The 22,792-nt window shown below is 48.5% G+C and overlaps 1 protein-coding gene across 3 annotated transcripts in view; it reads left to right on the forward strand.

The window, feature by feature from the left end:
* The first annotated feature begins 714 nt into the window (after positions 1-714).
* LOC137527750 (metabotropic glutamate receptor 6-like) overlaps positions 715-22,792 on the forward strand; it is an 89,637-nt gene continuing 67,559 nt past the window's right edge. The window contains exon 1 of one of the 3 annotated variants that reach the window (XM_068248621.1): positions 715-838. The gene's annotated coding sequence lies outside the window, so the exon portion shown is untranslated. Of the gene's footprint in view, positions 839-5,848; positions 6,152-22,792 lie in introns of those variants that run through there. The other 2 variants (XM_068248619.1, XM_068248620.1) reach the window with 2 other exon arrangements.

Consider the following 22,792-nt stretch of genomic DNA (forward strand, 5'->3'; position numbering starts at 1 on the left):
GAGGTTAGGCATAGCGCCTAACCGTCCTTTTTTCAGACAAGATGGACAGTCCCTCATACATATACTGTATTTATAATTTGTGTTTGTTGTTTTACTGAAAAGTTTGACTCTAACTTTTGTTTGTTTATTTCCATCCTTTAAATTGATATATTTCTTATTTACAAGTGTTAAGATCAATGAAAACTGATGATGTCACAAAAGACAGATATGATTTGAATGATAAATCTACATCTTTTGCTTACAAATGCTTTGTGGTAGGGATGGGACAGCGGCATTGCCGGGTGACCAGAAGTGTGGCAGGGGTGTGTCTTAAAGGGGGTCTCTGAGAGTTATGAGGTTATAATGAAGGTTAGGCACATGAACTTGTGTTTGTGGCCTGCAATGTGCTCCACCTTTGCTCTCCTTTTCTATCTATATTTGATACATTTAATGTCCATCTCCCCAGACCCCTTAATGTGTCTCTCTGCCGTGCCCAGTACAAACCCTTCCCCAGGGTCCACTTTTCTTGTAATTATGTTCCCGTCTCTCTGCAGGCTGATTTACTCCAGACAATAAGAAGTCACTCAGAGCCGGAGTGTGCTGGCCCAGGGCCGGGGGGCTGGCAACAGCCTATTTTTCTCATAGTGGCTGTTACTGCTGCCTGGCTGCCTCCTATACCAGCCTATGAGAAGTAATTCCTGCCTCGCAGCCCGAGCACCTCTTGCATGCGGCTTGCACGTAAAGTCACCTCTCATTACTCCGTAAGATGTGAGCCAGGAGGCCGTGTCTCTGGGAGAGATCTGGAGATTCTCAGGTACAGAAGATAGAAGATCAGGACAACCACCTTCAATCCAAGCGAGTAAGTCCTGTCTTGTATTTTCAGATACGTAAGTCCCAGTTAACTGGAACCCAACCATCCGAGACTCTCAACTAACCGGAGGTCAGCAGGGGGGATCTGTGGGGATGTTTTTCAGAGCTGTGCGCAGCGGAGACAACTTACAAAAGCTCTGTGTGCCCATGTGACCGGTTGCAATAATTTATACTTATAGCTATCAGAAAGTGCTACCTAACCATTGATTTCAATGTATTTGTATCAGAAAATGCAACCCAACCTAACCCTATTCTCACACAGACCCCTCCTCTACCGGTCAACAAATACCCCCCCCCCCCCCTTGGAGTGACTAAAGAACCGCCCTGGTGGGCAACTAATAACCTCCCTCTGGAGGGAACTAATAACCCCCCCTGGAGGGATCTAATAACCCCCCCTGGAGGGATCTAAACACCGGAAGTTGCAAATATTGACAGCCAGGGAATGTGAAAGAAGGCGCACAGATAAGAGAAGTCCATTCAAGTTGCAAAATATTACAGGTTGCAATATTTTTTATTGCACCGGTCATCTTCACTCCTACAGCTCCAGGCTACTTTATTGCATCCCCATATGGCTCCCGACATGTCACCTGACTTGCATAGGGTCATGTGACTAATCAGCAGGGGCATAACTAGAAATCACTGGGCCCCCCTGCAACACTTTGGATGGGGCCCCCCTCCCTTGCACACCGAATAGGGACTGTCTAAAAATCTTTGTCTACAAAACTCTGTATGATTCCTTATCAGTGGCTGAGCAGATCTAGTCATTAGAACAATTGTGCAGAGAGCAGAAAGTTTTCTCTCTCCTTGCCCTTTGTTGTCAGTCTCTCAGGATGGGCTCCCCTGTGGCTTCTGGGCCCCCTGCAGCTGCATCTCCTGCAGGGTCTATTGTTACGCCCCTGCTCATCAGGATCCATACAGACAGGGGCGTAACTAAGATTCATGTGGCCCCCCACAGCTCTGGCCCCGCTCTTCTCTAGTTCCACTACTGCATACAGAGCTGATGCACCCAAAGCTTTTGTAAGATGTTTGCGCTGTGCACACCTCTGGATTTTATCTTTTGGGGAAGGCAAGTGTTAAATTCTCCAACCAACCGGAACCTATATGTATCCGGCATCAGGTAATCCCCGCCTCTGCAGGACACCCAGCGCCGGTTCTTTCATGAAGCAAGGTGAGACATTTGCATCAGGCGCAGAGATTATAGGGGCAGCATTTTTGTACCATGTGTACTTTCCTGAGGAGGAATGGAGTGGCTAAGGCCCCATTTACACTTAATCAGTTGCTTTCAGTTCTAACTGAAAGGACAACTGATCTTCAAAGTAATGCCCATCTTTCCCAGTGGCTCAGTTCACACTATACACGTTTTAACAGAAAGAATTTTCATAATGTACTGCTATGGAGAAGAAAAAAAACACGTACCAACTGACAGTGGCGTAGCTAAGGAGCTGTGGGCCCCGATGCAAGTTTAGCATCGGGGCCCCCCAAGCATTCTATAAATAACAATTGACATACGGCGCACCAAAACCTGCCAATGGCAACTACAGTGCCAGAGGTGCAAGAAGGGGATGGGGAGCTATTTGTTAAAGGGATACTGTAGGGGGGTCGGGGGAAAATGAGGTGAACTTACCCGGGGCTTCTAATGGTCCCCCGCAGACATCCTGTGCCCGCGCAGCCACTCACCGATGCTCTGGCCCCGCCTCCGGTTCACTTCTGGAATTTCTGACTTTAAAGTCAGAAAACCCCTGCGCCTGCGTTGCCGTGTCCTCGATCCCGCTGATGTCATCAAGAGCGCACAGCGCAGGCCCAGTATGGTCTGTGTCTGCGCAGTACACTCCTGGTGACATCAGCGGGAGCGAGGACACGGCAACGCAGGCACAGTGGTTTTCTGACTTTAAAGTCAGAAATTCCAGAAGTGAACTGGAGGCGGGGCCGGAGCATCGGTGACTGGCTGCGCCAACAAAGGATGTCTGCGGAGGACCATTAGAAGCCCCGGGTAAGTTCAGCTCATTTTCCCCCGACCCCCCTACAGTATCCCTTTAATGATTACCACTATTCAAAGTATCTATAGAAGTGATTATTATGAGCACAGGACCAATAGAGAGCTAATACTGCAGTTGAGGGAGGGCCCTTTGGGGCCCCTCTGGCACAAGGGCCCCGATGCGGTCGCAACCTATGCAACCCCTATTGCTACGCCCCTGCCAACTGATTACGTGTAAATGGGGCTATTGTTTTGAGCTGCAGAATGTCATGTGAGAACATTAAATGAAGCAGAGTAAATTGTATTTGCATCCTCACAAGTTTGCCTCAGGCAGCAAAAAGTCTAGAACTGACCCCGAGGACACCAGGGACTTGTGGGCATTCTAAACTTCCATATTTAGAGATCTGGGTTCAGTTTCTGATCAGGGACACTATTTGCATGGAGGTAGTGTGATCTGACTCAAGAAATAGTCAGTAAGGCCCGAACATGCCCAGTAGAACGCAGCGCTTGTGCACGGAGGAAACAAAAGACGTGCACGGACCTTACTCACAGGTGCCCATTCCAGATTACTATGCGAGGGGTACCAATATTCCCCTCAGAGGACACAGATATCTGTGGGGGCACAAAGCCGTCACAGGCTGCATTTCAGGGGCAAGATGTTGGCCCACCAGCCAGGGGTGTAACTAGAGGGGAGCAGAACTTGCGATCGCAGGAGGGCCCAGAGCTGTAAGGGGCCCCAAACACTACATCACTCCCGCTGATATAGGGATCCATCCTTCAGATCAGGTGTTTTTGTGGCTGCTCTTGTGAAGATTACTTGCTTTATGACCCCTGCAAGGAGTCCCCCCGGCTGTGAAAGTCACCAGGGGTAGGCAAAGGAAAAGAGGGTGAGCAATTGGGGCCCACCCAAAGTTTTCCTGGGGGCTCCATGATTCGCAGTTACACCCCTGCCGCTATTATTATTATTTACTATTTATAAAGGGTCAAAACATCAAAATGAACTTCCGCACACTCATGCTAATCCTCATGCAAATCCATTTACTAAAATCATGCAGCAATCAATGCTGTCCCTACAGCTAAGTTAAAAGCTGGGATTTTCGTTACAAGAAAAAAGTCTCTTGCGTAGTAACATACACCGCGTAGAGGTAGCCCAGTGTCGTATGTGTCCCAACTCTGGCCCTGTAACATGCATAGCACAAACATGCACGCATTCAGCGCATCAAAACCTATCTAATGAATAGAAGCACCTATTCGTAACGTCCTCCCTGGGACAGATGGTGCAGCTTGCTGGTGTGTTCACATGATACATATGTAGGTACTAGCAGCTCTCTTGCAGGATTAGTTAGATGCACTATCTGTCCCAGGGAGGACGTTAAGGATATGTGCTCCTATTCCCCAGATGGGTTTTGATGCACTGAATGCGTGCATGTTTGTGCTATGCATGTTACAGGGCCAGAATTAGGACACATACGACACTGGGCTACCTCTACGCGGTGTATGTGACTACGCAAGAAGACTTTATTCTTGTAACGAAGATTTCAGCTTTTAACTTAGCTGTAGGGACCGCATTGATTGCTGCATAATTTTTGTAAATGGATTTGCATGAGTGTGCGGAAGTTAATTTTGATGTTTTGCTTGTTTTGCTTGCCACACCCCTTCTAGCACCTCCCCATTAAATCTACAAGTGCTTACATGTCCTAGCTCAAGGTGAGGAGCCTGGATTTTTTGTTTTTTTATTGATAAAATGTCAACATATTGTTTTGTCACTTAAAGAGAAACTCCGACCAAGAATTGAACTTTATCCCAATCAGTAGCTGATACCCCCTTTTACATGAGAAACCTATTCCTTTTCACAAACATACCACCAGGGGGCGCTGTATGACTTATATTGTGGTGAAACCCCTCCCACAAGAAGCTCTGAGGACCGTGGTACTCCTGGCAGTTTCCGGTCTGTGAACCTTGTTACATTGTGGGAGATAGCTATTTACAGCTGTTTCCAACTGCCAAAAAAAGCATGCAGCAGCTACATCACCTGCCAACAGTAAAATGTCACCAATTAATAAATGTCAGAATGTAAATAAGGGAGAGGAAAGATTTTACAATGAACAAACACTGACTCAATCAAACATACATAACTATTGTAAAAATGAAGCACTTTTTTATTACATTATTTTCACTGGAGAGGGTCTCACACTGTAACCCCTACCATAGTCATGTGTCTATGTATGTATCGTGTAGTGTACAATATGTATCGTAGTCTATGGTTAATTTAGTAAGAAGCCAATGAACGTATCTGTATGTTTTTGGGATGTGTGAGGAAACCGGAGTTTCCGGAGGAAACCCACATGCACAATGAGACCAGCGCTGGGTCCCAGGGACCCAGCACTGCAAGACAAGAGTGTTAACCATGTAACCACCGTGCTATAGAGGCTGTGGAGGCTTGGTAAGTACAGGGATGGGGGTTTTGTGGAATTGTACAAATACTATGACCACATGGGAAAACACCAACAGATAACAGATGGTAAAATGAGCAAAATAACTGGGCGAGCCACCTCAATGAGCGCTATTGGCCCTCCATTTTGCGTAATGTGATTTGGTTTTGCATCATACTGGATAAACCTGTAACAGATGAGTGTAGCAGCTGTTAACCCATACAGTTCTTGTGCATCTGTCCCTCTCCCCCCCTTCCTGCCTTATCCCCACTTCCCCAGCCCTTAGTGCCCTGTGGCCCTCTTCTGGTACCCATGGTGTGTCATGTGACGCTACCTGCTCCTTTCCCCACCTGTGCAGGCCCTGTGTCATTCATCCTTCTCTCCACAACCCCCCCCCCCTCTCCTCCCCCTTTCACTATCAGCAATGCCAGTGCTTTGGGGCTGGAACATAATGGACGGACAGCAGCTTTTGCCCATGGTAAATCTGTGCAGCTTTTAAAGGATTTAGTGGCACTCAAATCGTAAAGTGACCTCAGAAAGGGAAGGGGGGGCTGGCTGGTGGGGGTAGTGCTCACTCCGCTTCACAGCTCAGTCTCTCACAGCCACTCTGGTGAATGACAGCCACTGTGTGAGGGACTGAGCGGAGCGCGAGAGAGGGGATCTAGGGATGAGACAGACAGCAGGATGACATTTAGACAGACGGGGAGGACACACTGTTCTAGAAAGAGTCTTCTAGATAGGAAGAGTGTTGAAGCATCCCATGCCAGCCCTGACAGACACTGAGAAACTGGTAAGAGAAAGCAGCACCCGTCAAGTTCTCAAATCTACCATTTCCCACTGGGTGACGGAGGAACTCCAACCCCCCCTTCCCTCTGCCAAACTTCACAACATCTTAGTAAGTATTGGAAGGATTTGGTTTGAGCCTTTGTGACATTCTAATGGTGGCCACTATTGGTCCAATTTCTAGCGAAAAATCAGATAATTCTGATCGGATATGATCAGATTGGTTGTAAATAATCTCTGTTGATGGCAACAAGTGAATACGCAGGATAATAAAACACTGGTCCGATTGGATTTTCGCTGAATCAAAATTTGGATTTTCTTGTCGATTCTGATAGATAGAAAGCAAAGATTGGTTTGTTGATGGTGTAGTGAACGGTATATTACGATATTTCACTTCCGATCAGAATTATCTGATCGCTCGACCAATTTTTCGCTAGAAAATTGGACCGTTAGTGGCTACTTCAATGCTAATTCTTCATGTTATGCTACATTGTTTTTGACTTGTTTATTAAAGAGTTAATTTGCATATGCAGTAGCAGTGCATTGTGGGTAATCACAGATGTTCACTTAAAGCTGAATTATCACAAATACCTTCTGTTTTAAGACGGCAAATCGCACTAAGCATTGCTTTTTACTAGGAGGGCTTTTTGGTCTCTTTTATACATATATTCTATACTTTCCTAGTGGTTATAGGTCACCCCGAGCTGCTTGGGTATTCTGTTTATTTACTGTATGTCCTTACTGTCTAAACACATATTTTACATAACTGATGTTCATATAATTTTGGCAATTTTGTGTGTGTGTGTGGGGGGGGGGGGGGGAGGGGGGGGCGGAGAGAACCACTATTTACCACTTAAGTACCAGCATTGTCTGCCCCTTAAGTACCAGAGACTGCTGGTACAGAAACGGCGGAATCCCGACGGATAACGATGTATTGCGCACATACCCGTCGCAATCGTTGTCACCGCCGCACGTCGGGAACCTGGGCCACCCACTCTGCTCTCTCTATGACGGCAGAGTTCCTGTGAGCCAGTCAGGAGCCGCTTTCAATGGCTCCTGACCCTGCCTATCAATGTAAGCCAATGGGAGTTGCTTACATTGATAGACACAGCCAGGAGCCAATGGAATCGGCTCCTGACCCTCTAACAGGGCTCTGCCGTCATAGAGACAGGCAGAGCCAGTAAGCTGCGGCGAAATCAGCGGGAACGACGAAAATATTGGATGTGCACAACGGCGGCTGATTGAAATCTATGCCCCGCCTGCCAGGTAACCACCAAAACAGGGCGTAGATTTCAATCACTGTGGTACTTGACCTCCTTAGCAGTATGCCCGATGCTGTGTCGGGCATACCGCTTCCTGGCCCCAGGAGTCCCCCATGCAGTATAAATATGATCCAATGGCTGAAAACCCTTTAGCTAGCACTAGGCTAGCTAGTACAAATGCCCGGCACCCCCCCGATCCCCCTGTTTATACATTACCCAGCCTGGATCCAGCGATCGCGCAGCCTCCCTGCACAGCTTCGGCATCTCTATGAGAAGGGTCGGGTTTGCGCATGATGTCATATGTGCGATCCTCCCCATAGTGAAGACCAGAGCTGTGCGGGGAGGCTGCGCCGATCGCTGGATAATGTATAAACGGGGGAGCGGGGGGTGGCGGGCATTTGTACTAGCTAGCCTAGTTTTCAGCCATTGGATCTCTGGGGGGGGGGGGGGGGGGGACTGGGGGGCACAAACTGGCAAAATCTCCTGAGCGGCGTAACGCTTGCGTAAAGTGATCGGTTTTATTGGGCAATCAGCTTCAGTATGGTTGATCGAAAGTCTATCGACTACTGGCCCACACACTACAAGCGATATCCTATGCGATTCCCCTTCACTAATCTGATCGATTGATTTGCTCTAAATGCACAAATTGATTCAGAGTTGATCAAATGACATGTCAACAGTAGCCGATTCCTGTGCCATCGACCGATATTTGCATCCTGCTCAATTGACTAAACTGGCCTATTCGACATTATATCAGCCACTTTTCATCGATTGGGCCTACTGGAACACACTCTCACTTAAATGGTTAATCCTACAGCCAAATCACTAGATATATGGCCACCTTGTTCACACTATGAGCATTTCTTTAAGCACTGAAAATTTTAGAAATCGCCCTAAAAGCACTTGTGCAATGATTTCCTATGAGAGTGTTCACATGTGCGCGTTTCGATTTTATTAAAATCACAAACGCGCTACATGTACCATTTTCTGAGCATTTTTGCTCAACGGAAGGTATAGGGAAATCGCAAAGTGCTTGAAAAAGCAATTTGAATTGCGATTTCCCGAGCGCTTTTATGAATAAATACATTGTATTTTTTCTTCTCCGGGTCAAAGAGTTCACTTCCTGACTGACATCAGGAGGTGAATAAACTAATCGGTCAGCAAAAGCGCTTAGAAAAGCGACTACAAAGGCGCTTTGAAAAGCGATCAGCGCTTGCGATAGTGCTGGCGATATATAATGTGAACAAGCCTCCGAGTCAGGTAAAAAGGGGCTCCGGGTGACCAAGGACATTTGGGTACCAACCAATAGGCTGTAATACGAATTACGGCTATAGCGCTGCTCAGTGAGTAATTTGGGTGGCGTCCAACTTGGCGGACCTGTTCGGACGACAAATGAAGCAGCTTACATGTGGCTAGTTAAGCACTTCCTCATTTTCCCGCTTCTGCTAAGGATATGATCAGCAGACCGTCGTTGTGATATCGCTGAATTCATACGTGCTCCAACATTCAGCACTAACCGTCAGGCCGGTTTCACATTGCAAACCAGCGTCAGCGGTGCCCCACCATCAAAAACAGGCTTCTGGCTAACAGCCAAACAGGAAGTGATGCTCGCTTGTGTTCACTTCCTTTTCCCAAAATAAGAAAGTTCACGGAAGCGTAATGTAAAAACCGTTGCCATCATTTTTTTAAGACCTTGCATCGCCATAGACTTACGTGATTCCCGGGTTGCTGCACGTCGTTGCAGAGGATGCGCGGCAATGTACGTTGTGGTAGATCGGCGACTCCCAGCACACTGCATGCTGTATGAAAACACCCATAGGCTCTCATTGGCATAGCGGTGAGGTGTGTTAAAATGACCCACCGCACTGCGCCAGTGTGAAAGGACCATCAGCGATCACTTGTTTTTTAACGTTGCACTTGCGCAGAACATTCTGCAGAGCGCTCCCAGCCACGGGAGCATTATGGAGGAGGGGCACAGGCCGGGACAGAACATTCTGCAGAGCGCTCCCAGCCACGAGAGCATGATGGAGGAGGGGCACAGGCCGGGACAGAACATTCTGCAGAGCGCTCCCAGCCACGAGAGCATGATGGAGGAGGGGCACAGGCCGGGACAGAACATTCTGCAGAGCGCTCCCAGCCACGAGAGCATGATGGAGGAGGGGCACAGGCCGGGACAGAACATTCTGCAGAGCGCTCCCAGCCACGAGAGCATGATGGAGGAGGGGCACAGGCCGGGACAGAACATTCTGCAGAGCGCTCCCAGCCACAGGAGCATTATGGAGGAGGGGCACAGGCCGGGACAGAACATTCTGCAGAGCGCTCCCAGCCACGAGAGCATGATGGAGGAGGGGCACAGGCCGGGACAGAACATTCTGCAGAGCGCTCCCAGCCACGAGAGCATGATGGAGGAGGGGCACAGGCCGGGACAGAACATTCTGCAGAGCGCTCCCAGCCACGAGAGCATGATGGAGGAGGGGCACAGGCCGGGACAGAACATTCTGCAGAGCGCTCCCAGCCACGGGAGCATTATGGAGGAGGGGCACAGGCCAGGACAGAACATTCTGCAGAGCGCTCCCAGCCCCGAGAGCATGATGGAGGAGGGGCACAGGCCGGGACAGAACATTCTGCAGAGCGCTCCCAGCCACGAGAGCATGATGGAGGAGGGGCACAGGCCGGGACAGAACATTCTGCAGAGCGCTCCCAGCCACGGGAGCATTATAGAGGAGGGGCACAGGCCGGGACAGAACATTCTGCAGAGCGCTCCCAGCCACGAGAGCATGATGGAGGAGGGGCACAGGCCGGGACAGAACATTCTGCAGAGCGCTCCCAGCCACGGAAGCATTATGGAGGAGGGGCACAGGCCGGGACAGAACATTCTGCAGAGCGCTCCCAGCCACGAGAGCATGATGGAAGAGGGGCACAGGCCGGGACAGAACATTCTGCAGAGCGCTCCCAGCCACGAGAGCATTATGGAGGAGGGGCACAGGCCGGGACAGAACATTCTGCAGAGCGCTCCCAGCCACGGGAGCATTATGGAGGAGGGGCACAGGCCGGGACAGAACATTCTGCAGAGCGCTCCCAGCCACGAGAGCATGATGGAGGAGGGGCACAGGCCGGGACAGAACATTCTGCAGAGCGCTCCCAGCCACGAGAGCATGATGGAGGAGGGGCACAGGCCGGGACAGAACATTCTGCAGAGCGCTCCCAGCCACGGGAGCATTATGGAGGAGGGGCACAGGCCGGGACAGAACATTCTGCAGAGCGCTCCCAGCCACGGGAGCATGATGGAGGAGGGGCACAGGCCGGGACAGAACAGGCGTGGTAGCCCACAACCCAGCTAGATTGTGGATTTCATGGCGGGACAACAGAGGGGCCCGGAAGCACAACTACTTCTTCACTCCCTGCAATAATAGGTTCCATCCTTTAGATCTTCGATTTAAAATAACATCTTCGATTTAAAATAACATTTTAGCACTAAAAAAAGTATCGAAAAGTAGGTAAAACGTACTATCAAAATTATTTTGAGTATTTTTTTTGGCTTGCTGATGGTTTAAAAGTCATTTTATTGACAACTTCAAGTTTCAAAATATCACGTAGGAGAAAACTCAGGTGAATTGCATATGGGCCTGGGTGTTTTTGTGGCTACACTTGTTATGAGCGAGAAGATTATGATGTCGACTCCACACTTCTTCCATGACCCTTGTAATATGGGCCCCCAGCTGTGAGGGTCACCAAGGGTACATAAGGGAAGGGGTGTGAGCATCAAGGTCTTGCTGGGGGGGGGGGCTATGGTTTGTAGTTACGCCCAGCCTGGATGGACATTGAGGCTGGGTGCACACATAACATAACATAACATGAAAGGCTGAGTTTTATGTCACATGCATATTTTTTTGTGCATTTTTTGCTGCATTTTGACTGCGTTTGCGTTAGCTTTTTTTTTTTTACCGCAGATGCGTTTTTCAAGCATTTTGCGTGCATTTTAATGCGTTTGCAGTTCGCATATACAAAAAGCATATGCGTTTTTCATGCGTTTTACAATTGCGTTTCATGCAAATTAATAGAAAGACAACAGAAAGCGGAAAAACATCACAAAACAATTTTTTTTAACAAAATCGCATATAAAAAAGCATGCGACTCCATTGACATTCATTATGAGCATTTTTGATGCATTTTTACATACTATGCAACAAACCAGCGTTTTTGAAAAAGCACGCATATAAAATGCATGTGCGTTCTTTATATGCGTTTTTTCCTGTGGCCCATAGACTTCCATTAGCGGCAAAAACGCAGCGTTTTCTGCAACGCTAGCGTTTCTGCTATGTGTGCATCTAGCCTGAGGGGATTACAGCGGGCTGGAGGAGGCCCCAGGTAGGTAAGTTTTAAGTCCTTTTGATAAAGTCATCTCAGGTTTACTTTAAGAGTGGTTGCGATGCAGAAGGGAAGCAACAATAACTGACCAGCTTCCAACAAAGCATCACATTTCAGTTCAGGCTGAACAATTAGGATGGCTGCTGAATTGAATCTTGCTGTCGTTTGATCATTCATCTTTGACTGATTGATTAAACCCCTTGGCGGTACGCAGTTTCTGAGGCTGCGTCCGCCGGGAGGTTTTTTGTCCCCCAAATGTTTTTTAGCACTTTAGCTAGCATTCCAAAGTTGCTCCGGTCCCCCCCATGCCCGCCGATCGCCGCCGGCTATACGTACCTCGCCACGATCCCACGAAAAGCGCAGTTTCCCGATCAGCTTCTGGCATTGCTATGGCGACGAACGGAGATGACGTCATGACGTCATTCGCAATCCCGATCGCCATCATCGCGAAGCCTGGAGCCGATTGGGCGGCTGCGCCGGCGTGGGAATGCTGGGGGGTAAGTATACCGGAAGCTATTGCGGGCGATCGCGGGGACCGGAGCAACTTTGTGCATACGTTTAGCTAGCGAACCGCTAGCTAAAGCGTATAGCAACTTTAAAAAAAAATCGTCCTGGGGCCATGTGATCCTCCACGGCAACTACCCCGTGTGTAACACAGGGTTACCGCTAAGGAGGTTAAAGGTTTAGTCTCCTTGCAAAAAATGAATGAATCATTTGAAAAGTAGTGCACAATTTTGACTGCTACAGTGCCATAGCCAGACATTACGGGACCACATAGCATTATTTTCATGGGGCCATCATATGTAGGCACTCTTGAGTAGAGGTCTGGCCTGAACTCTTCACCGGCGAGCAGTATTCTGCGAACATCGGCTGTTCACATTTGCGGCGAACAGTGAACATTTGGCGTGTTCGATTCACCCCCTATACATTATAATTGAGCTAAACTTTGACCCCTCACCTCACAGTCAGCAGACACATGGCAGTCAATCAGCTAGCACCCCTTCCTGGACCCCCCCCAATTAAAAAAGCAGCTGCGGTGGCCATATTGAAATAATTCTCTGCTGGCTGCTGACTGTTAGTGAGAGCAGGGTCAGACTTGCTGCAGATAGGTAGGGAAAGCATTAGCTAGGCCTGGATTCTTGTTCCTCACTTGCTGTGAAAGCATCCCAAACAGCCCTTTTGAGGACTAGCACATCGGTCTCCTGCCGATCACGTTTTAGTGCTATAGAAGCGCAAAACGCGATCGCTAAAAAAATCGCCAGGTGTAAATGGTGATTTTTTAGTGTTAATCGACAAAAAGCGCCAGAGCAAAACGCTAGCAAAATAGCTAGCGTTTTGTGATCAGCAAGTGTGAATGGGCCCTTAGGGATTAAAACCTGACTTTGCGTCAACTAAATTTTTGGTGGGACTTTTGGCATGTATCCCCCTCCTGCATGCCCCTGTCGAGGTGTTAGACCCCTAGAAAAAACTTTTTCATCATTTTTGTGGCCAGAAACAGTCTTTGTAGGTTTTAAAATTCGCCTGCCCATTGAAGTCTATGGCGGTTCGCCAGATTCGCCTGTTCGCGAACATTTGCGGAAGTTCGCGTTCACCGTTCACGAACGGAAAATTCTATGTTTGCGACATCTCTACTCTTGAGCAATGCTATCTGCCCCTACTCTATGAATATAGGTTGATTGATCAGTTTACATTCTCGCTATGTATAATCCATGAGCTCTGAGACAAAGTCAGAGGGTGAAGCAACAAAGCAAAGTTAATAGTGAACACATTAAGTACCACCTGCCCCCCCCCCCCCCCCTATTCTCCAGGGCAGTGAGAAAGGCCTCTGGCCCAAACGTTGTGTTTTTGCTACTATGGTACATTAAAAATGATGCTGCATTTGCACTAATCCATGCAGAGACCCAGTGATTTTACAATTTTTCTGTGGACTGTGTGCACTCGTGAGGGTTCCGGGTGTGGACTGGTTAACTCCTTGGTGCTTGTAATTATCCAGCAGTTTGAGGCCACAGGCTGCTACTGCCTTTTGTGGATTGCTATGGCTATTGTTACACTGCCCTTCTATATAAATATGACAGCAGCCACTTACTTTGTTCTGGCTCTTCAAAGCTGAAGGGTACAATAACCTGTTCTATGGAAGGGAGTCATATCCAGTGACACCTCAATAGTGTGACGTCACGAGTGTAGATCGGTGTCACCTTCCTCCGCATTGGATAGCGGATTGAAAAAAGGTTGCGTAATGACAGCGTTGGAGAGATGTGGCTTCCTGTTCAGCCATAGAGCGTGAGTCCCCAAAAAGGCACAACTTTGAAAAGACCTAGGGCCATATCCTATTCAAGGTGATAAGTAGCTTGCAGATGCGAGCTACTTATCACCTTGCCATCGCGCGAGGATTACCGGCAAATCCTATTGCCCATATCCTTCTCGCGATGGCCGACCGTTAAGGAGCATTACTCAGGCGAAAGCCTGAGCGATGCTCCCTATTACCGGGCGATGGGGAGTGAGGTTTACGCTGTGGTGCTGTCCATCAGCACCACGGCCTCACTCCCCACACATGCGCACTCGCCCACCGACACCTTCCGCCGCAGCATAAGGAGACCCCCAGAGCTTACCGTCAGGTCGCCGCACACTGTAGAAGCCCCCATGTAGCTGCACCGGCACCCCTGCATACATACCGCCGCAGATCACCTGACGCCTCTCGCCGCAAAATCCGTTGCGTAATTACAGTGTATCTGACACTGTAATTACTGTGCGCATAGAAGGAGCCCGGGCAAAGCATCTTTGAATCTGCAGCCGGGGCTCCCCATTGGTCCGCTGTCTGAACCAATAAAATGGCTCACAAAGCGGACCAATGGGGAGCCCGGCTGCAGATTCAAAGATGCTTTGCCCGGGCTCCTTCTATGCGCACAGTAATTACAGTGTCAGATACACTGTAATTACGCAACGGATTTTGCGGCGAGAGGCGTCGGGTGATCTGCGGCGGTATGTATGCCAACAGGGGTGCCGGTGCAGCTACATGGGGGGCTTCTACAGTGTGCGGCGACCCGACGGGGAGCTCTGGGGGTCTCCTTATTAAAGGAGACCCCAAGATGCTGCGGCGGCGACGTGTGTTAGCCGGTTTAGACCTGCTTTTTTGCAGGTCTAAGCTGACGCTCATGTCTGCCGGGAATTATCGCTTCCCGGAGACATGATAAGGGTAATTGGATAACGTGTTAAGAACTCGCTGGGCGATTATATCGCCCAAGCGAGTTCTTTTCCACCCGGGGGGGTCTAAAGTTTTATAAGATTAGGCGATGCCCCCATCGCCTAAGTTAAGAACTCGCCAGTGCTTAGCACTGGCGAGTTCATAAATAGAATATGGCCCCTTGTAGCTTTTGAGGAAAATCGTTTTAGTGACCTCGACGTAGCAAATTTGGTGATCACAGCATGTTTTGGAGCTGTGCAATAAGCAGAAAAATGCTTGAATTGCAGACTAATCAATACACGTCCTGATAATGTTGATTGGCCAATTCCAAGCTGCATACAATTTATTCACATCTCATTGGCCATTTATTGTGCTTTCTCTAAAGTACGTCTCCCTCAGTAACATCCACATCTCTGCAAGAGCAATTAGCTGCCTTGGCACAAAGGCGGGACTTGTTGAGCGCGCCAGTGTTTATCATGCAATCTCTCAGGGGGTGGAGTCTACAGGACTGCCGGTCTTCACATCCCGCAAGAGTCATTGGGCCATCACTTCCAGTAGTGGTGACCAGGTCACTGCCCCTACGATTGCCTCACCACAGACAGAGAGGACAGGAAGCACCACGGGAGTGAGGGTGCAGTCCAGTGTCTGGAGGCCATGTAGTCAGAGGTCAAAGTTCAGAGTTAGTGTTAGTCAATCATAATTGGCCCAAGGCCCTGGATACCTGAAGATGCAACTGTGTCTGCGTCACACCACCCACAACCTCGGATCAAAAGGATCCAATAACTTGACCAATCCCAACGTCTGACTAAAAACCTTTGGAGCCAGAGCTTTCTGTCATGCTACTCCTACCCTGTGGAATTCCTTGCCAAACTTAATCAAGACAGCTCCAACCCTGGACATGTTTAAATCAAAACTGAAGAGCCACCTGCTTAGTTTGGCAATTATGATCACAATGTTTTCTCTGCACATATCACTATGTGCTGCTCTGAGACAAGCGTATGCACTTTGGGACCTACAGGAGAAAAGTGCTTTATAAATGTTTTGAAAGGGCTCGTGTGGGAGGGGGTAGGGGAGTTTGATTACCAACAACTGACGGACTCGACGGCCCTTTGTCTGGTCTCCCCTATGTGTAACGTGTACCCCTGGGCCCAGTGGCGTACCTACCATAAGGCTGCAGGTGCTCACAGCACCGGGTGTAGCCATGGCTAGAGGTGCCACTGTGGTGCTCAGCCACTGTGTTCTTCCACCTGGGACCTTTTTTCATAGTTTGGGCAACATTCCGGAAAATAGTAGCAGGCAGTAGACTGTACTACTTCCTGCACTAGATGAAGCACCCCTTCCCCTTCCTGTCCTGTGGGCAATGTGTTTCCTCGCTCTCTACACACACCATGCAGTGAGTGAATGTGCAGAGCAGCAGGGTGAGTAGAGAGAATGATTGCTGTGCTGCAGCTGGGACATTATCAGGGAGAGGTGGCAGGATGTGTTTAGTACTTCAGAGGTGGCCTGTCATTAGTAGCCATGTGCACTGGCCGCAGTAATACCAGAGTGCCCTAGACTATTGACTATAATGCAGGGCAGTCTGTTGCAGAAGCCAGTGATACAGGTGCTGACAGCCAACTTCTGTAGTGAGCAGAGAAGCAAGCTCCAGGCAATTTAGATGAGCAATTTAAATCAGCTTGATTGCAGGTAATCTTATGTCTTTTCCCAGCTCCCCCTCCCACCCTGCTGTCTTCCCCATGACCCTTTCCTCAGATTTTATTGGCTTCTTTTAACAGCACGTCCTTGCCAAACAGCACTGGTGATGTCTGCAGTCCTGATGAGAGGTCTTCCTGCCATTTCTCTTCTCCCACAAGGCTCTCTGTCTTGTGCCTCTACCTCTTTATTCCCCCCCCCCTCCTATGCACCCCCTCTTTTGTATGTCCGCCTTTTCTGACTGAGGCTGGAGGAAGCCCCAGGTATTTGTTTTTTCTCCCTCCCCATCTCAGGTACCCTTTAAGGCGCCCTCCATGGGCATCATGGATCATTAAGGAGCCTTGCCCAAAGTCTCCTTACTGTTTTACGTACTGGCTTGGTTTGGGATCACAGGTAACAGCCTTACCAGTACGCTATAGCTGACATATAGTTTTAGGAAGTGTTTCTGATGCTGAAACCAGGAAAATTATAGTCAAAGTGGTTATCCTACATTATATTGTATGTCCATGGCCAGATTTGAGGCAAGGCCATATAGCCCATGGCCTAGGGCACTAAGAAGCAAAGGGCGGGCAGTCGCTAGCACACTCAGGCAGTTAAACTGCCAAACATTTAAATGGCGGTGCTCACATACCCATTCTGAGGCAGTGAGGGACAGTACAGGATGGGGGGGAATAGAACAGCAGAGGATGGGAGAGATGGGGAGACAAGCACAGGATGGGGGAGAAGGGGGAGACAAGCACAGCATGGGGGAGAGGGGGGAGACAAGAAGAGGATGGGGAGGGGAGAGAAAAGCACAGGATGGGGGAAGCACAGGAATGAGGCGGGTTGGCAGTGGGGTTGTTGACAGTATAAATCCTGCCCTGCGTATGTCTCTACAGTTCCCCTTTAAGCTTGTATTAGAATTATTTGCAGCCCATTGGCCATTCTCTAGTGAGTTTGGGTATTCTTTAAGTAGAATAATAACATATTTGCTGGGAAGGCACCTTTAGAAGTTGGCCTGTGACATCTAATTTCACTGCGCTGTGTGTTTACTATTTGCATTCAGCGCATTCCCAGTTGCTGAACTTCTGCATGATATTTATAGATACTGGGATTAATCTGTCAATATGACTGGCGTGGGCTGGGCAGGAGAGCTCCGCATTCTGAGGGAAAAAAGAGATTTTCTGCAATTCTACCAGTGTGCCATGGGTGATCTCTCTAGGTCAGTGCCAGCTGCAAATAATACAAGGCAAGCATTATACATTTAGTGTATTTTTGGACCCTACATGGATTTCAGATGAATTTAGGAAGTACTTGTGCTCATCCAAATCAAGTTATGGAAACAAGTTTAGATTTAAAGAATTACTGTAGTGAAAATAACAACCTACATAATAAAACCTAACCTGTCCCTCCGTCATCCTGTCCCTGTTACAGAGTGTGCTAAGCACCTTGGGTGTTACTCTACAGCGGGTGCTAAGCACCTTGGGTGTTACTCTACAACAGGTGCTAAGTACCTTGGGTGTTACTCTACAGCGGGTGCTAAGCACCTTGGGTGTTACTCTACAACAGGTGCTAAGCACCTTGGGTGTTACTCTACAGCGGGTGCTAAGCACCTTGGGTGTTACTCTACAACAGGTGCTAAGCACCTTGGGTGTTACTCTACAGCGGGTGCAAAGCACCTTGGGTGTTACTCTACAACAGGTGCTAAGTACCTTGGGTGTTACTCTACAGCGGGTGCTAAGCACCTTGGGTGTTACTCTACAACAGGTGCTAAGTACCTTGGGTGTTACTCTACAGCAGGTGCTAAGCACCTTGGGTGTTACTCTACAGCAGGTGCTAAGCACCTTGGGTGTTACTCTACAGCAGGTGCTAAGTACCTTACATTACAGCGGGTGCTTAGCACCTTGGGTGTTACATTACAGCGGGTGCTAAGTTCCTTGGGTGTTACGTTACAGTGGGTGCTAAGCACCTTGGGTGTTACTCTACAGTGTTACTCTACAGTGGGTGCTAAGTTCCCTGGGTGTTACCCTACAGTGGGTGCTAAGTTCCCTGGGTGTTACCCTACAGCGGGTGCTAAGCACCTTGGGTGTTACTCTACAGCGGGTGCTAAGTTCCTTGGGCGTTACATTACAGCGGGTGCTTAGCACCTTGGGTGTTACATTACAGCGGTGCTAAGTACCTCGGGTGTTACATTACAGCGGGTGCTAAGTTCCTTGGGTGTTACGTTACAGTGGGTGCTAGGTACCTTGCGTGTTACATTACAGCGGGTGCTAAGTTACAGCGGGTACTAAGTACCTTGGATGTTACGTTACAGTGGGCACTGCAGTGGATGCTGCGTACACTTGGGTGCAGTGGGTGCCATGTGGAATAGGGTATCAAGTCAGACTCAGGAGACCCCTGCAGCAGCTGGATGGATGGTGAGCCTGTGATTCGCTGCTGTAATGTGTTGCTGTGGTCCCCAAAATGCTGTACCTGCCTCTTTAAATGGCTTATTCTTGCTGGCTGTTCTAAGTCCTTGGTGCTAAGTTGTGCTAAGTCCCTTGGGTGTTACATTACAGCGGGTGCTTAGCACCTTGGGTGTTACTCTACAGCGGGTGCTAAGTCCCTTGGGTGTTACTCTACAGCGGGTGCTAAGTACCTTAGGTGTTACTCTACAGCGGGTGCTAAGTACCTTAGGTGTTACTCTACAGTGGGTGCTAAGTACCTTGGGTGTTACTCTACAGCGGGTGCTAAGTTCCTTGGGTGTTACATTACAGCGTTTGCTAAGCACCTTGGGTGTTACATTACAGCGTTTGCTAAGCACCTTGGGTGTTACATTACAGCGGGTGCTAAGCACCTTGGGTGTTACGTTACAGCGGGTGCTAAGCACCTTGGGTGTTACTATACAGCGGGTGCTAAGCACCTTGGGTGTTACATTACAGCGGGTGCTAAGCACCTTGGGTGTTACTATACAGCGTTTGCTAAGCACCTTGGGTGTTACATTACAGCGGGTGCTAAGCACCTTGGGTGTTACTATACAGCGGGTGCTAAGTTCCTTGGGTGTTACGTTACAGTGGGTGCTAAGTACCTTAGGTGTTACTCTACAGCGGGTGCTAAGTTCCTTGGGTGTTACGTTACAGCGGGTGCTAAGCACCTTGGGTGTTACTATACAGCGTTTGCTAAGCACCTTGGGTGTTACATTACAGCGGGTGCTAAGCACCTTGGGTGTTACTATACAGCGGGTGCTAAGTACCTTGGGTGTTACGTTACAGTGGGTGCTAAGTTCCTTGGGTGTTACGTTACAGTGGGTGCTAAGTACCTTGGGTGTTACATTACAGCGGGTACTTAGCACCTTGGGTGTTACGTTACAGTGGGTGCTAAGTACCTTAGATTTTACTCTACAGCGGGTGCTAAGCACCTTGGGTGTTACTCTACAGCGGGTGCTAAGTACCTTAGGTGTTACTCTACAGCGGGTGCTAAGTACCTTAGGTGTTACTCTACAGCGGGTGCTAAGTACCTTAGGTGTTACTCTACAGCGGGTGCTAAGTACCTTAGGTGTTACTCTACAGTGGGTGCTAAGTTGCTTGGGTGTTACTATACAGCGTTTGCTAAGCACCTTGGGTGTTACTCTACAGCGGGTGCTAAGTTCCTTGGGTGTTACATTACAGCGTTTGCTAAGCACCTTGGGTGTTACATTACAGCGGGTGCTAAGCACCTTGGGTGTTACATTACAGCGGGTGCTAAGCACCTTGGGTGTTACTATACAGCGGGTGCTAAGCACCTTGGGTGTTACATTACAGCGGGTGCTAAGCACCTTGGGTGTTACTATACAGCGGGTGCTAAGCACCTTGGGTGTTACTATACAGCGTTTGCTAAGCACCTTGGGTGTTACATTACAGCGGGTGCTAAGCACCTTGGGTGTTACTATACAGCGGGTGCTAAGCACCTTGGGTGTTACTATACAGCGTTTGCTAAGCACCTTGGGTGTTACATTACAGCGGGTGCTAAGCACCTTGGGTGTTACTATACAGCGGGTGCTAAGCACCTTGGGTGTTACATTACAGCGTTTGCTAAGCACCTTGGGTGTTACATTACAGCGTTTGCTAAGCACCTTGGGTGTTACTATACAGCGTTTGCTAAGCACCTTGGGTGTTACATTACAGCGGGTGCTAAGCACCTTGGGTGTTACTATACAGCGGGTGCTAAGCACCTTGGGTGTTACATTACAGCGTTTGCTAAGCACCTTGGGTGTTACATTACAGCGTTTGCTAAGCACCTTGGGTGTTACTATACAGCGTTTGCTAAGCACCTTGGGTGTTACATTACAGCGGGTGCTAAGTTCCTTGGGTGTTACGTTACAGTGGGTGCTAAGTACCTTAGGTGTTACTCTACAGCAGGTGCTAAGTTCCTTGGGTGTTACGTTACAGTGGGTGCTAAGCACCTTGGGTGTTACTATACAGCGTTTGCTAAGCACCTTGGGTGTTACATTACAGCGGGTGCTAAGCACCTTGGGTGTTACTATACAGCGGGTGCTAAGTTCCTTGGGTGTTACGTTACAGTGGGTGCTAAGTACCTTGGGTGTTACATTACAGCGGGTGCTAAGTTCCTTGGGTGTTACGTTACAGTGGGTGCTAAGTACCTTGGGTGTTACATTACAGCGGGTACTTAGCACCTTGGGTGTTACGTTACAGTGGGTGCTAAGTACCTTAGATTTTACTCTACAGCGGGTGCTAAGCACCTTGGGTGTTACTCTACAGCGGGTGCTAAGTACCTTAGGTGTTACTCTACAGCGGGTGCTAAGTACCTTAGGTGTTACTCTACAGCGGGTGCTAAGTACCTTAGGTGTTACTCTACAGCGGGTGCTAAGTACCTTAGGTGTTGCTCTATAGCGGGTGCTAAGTACCTTAGGTGTTACTCTACAGCGGGTGCTAAGTTCCTTGGGCGTTACATTACAGCGTTTGCTAAGTACCTTAGGTGTTACTCTACAGCGAGTGCTAAGTACCTTAGGTGTTGCTCTATAGCGGGTGCTAAGTACCTTAGGTGTTACTCTACAGCGGGTGCTAAGTACCTTGGGTGTTACTCTACAGCGGGTGCTAAGTTCCTTGGGTGTTACATTACAGCGTTTGCTAAGCACCTTGGGTGTTACGTTACAGCGGTGCTAAGTACCTCAGGTGTTACATTACAGCGGGTGCTAAGTTCCTTGGGTGTTACGTTACAGTGGGTGCTAGGTACCTTGCGTGTTACATTACAGCGGGTGCTAAGTTACAGCGGGTACTAAGTACCTTGGATGTTACGTTACAGTGGGCACTGCAGTGGATGCTGCGTACACTTGGGTGCAGTGGGTGCCATGTGGAATAGGGTATCAAGTCAGACTCAGGAGACCCCTGCAGCAGCTGGATGGATGGTGAGCCTGTGATTCGCTGCTGTAATGTGTTGCTGTGGTCCCCAAAATGCTGTACCTGCCTCTTTAAAGAGACACTGAAGCGAAAAAAAAAATATGATATAATGAATTGGTTGTGTACTATGAATGATTACTAGAAGATTAGCAGCAAAGAAAATATTCTCATACTTTTATTTTCAGGTATATAGTGTTTTTTCTAACATTGCATCATTCTATATTATGTGCAGATTACACAACACTCAGCATACAAAATGAGTCTTTCAGAGCAGTCTGTGAAGTAATGACCTCTCCTCTAGCAGAGAAAAAGTAAATAGTCCCAAAACACTTGAGATAATAAAAGTCAGATAACAGCCCTCTCCAGGACTAACTTATGCTGGATACACACCATGAGTTTCTGCGTCGCACGCGGCCGTCGATACGCGTCGATTCGATTATTTCCGAACATTTCCGAACGAATTTCGATGATTTTTAGGTCGATTGCCATGTAAAGTATGGCAAATCGACCTAACGATCCATCGAAGCTTGAATCGGACATGTCGGAAATAATCGAATCGACGCGTATCGACGGACGCATCGAACACGGAAACGCATGGTGTGTATCCAGCATAAGTCGGAGAGCTTAATGGCTTATTTGCATAGAGATAACAACTGGAGTTTCTCAACTCTTCCTGTACTGGAAACAATTACACTGATGTATCTGATCTTAATGTTTTATTTCTTAGCTGTGCTACACATACAAATCATAATATCATCATTTTTTTTTCGCTTCAGTGTCTCTTTAAATGGCTTATTTTTGCTGGCTGTTCTAAGTTTAGGTAAACAGATGACCTGTATGCTTATCAGAGTTCTTGCACACACCACCGCGCTGACAGACATCGGTAAGAGCCTCAC

This window comes from Hyperolius riggenbachi, chromosome 8, assembly GCF_040937935.1.
Source record: "Hyperolius riggenbachi isolate aHypRig1 chromosome 8, aHypRig1.pri, whole genome shotgun sequence".
NCBI lineage: Eukaryota > Metazoa > Chordata > Amphibia > Anura > Hyperoliidae > Hyperolius > Hyperolius riggenbachi.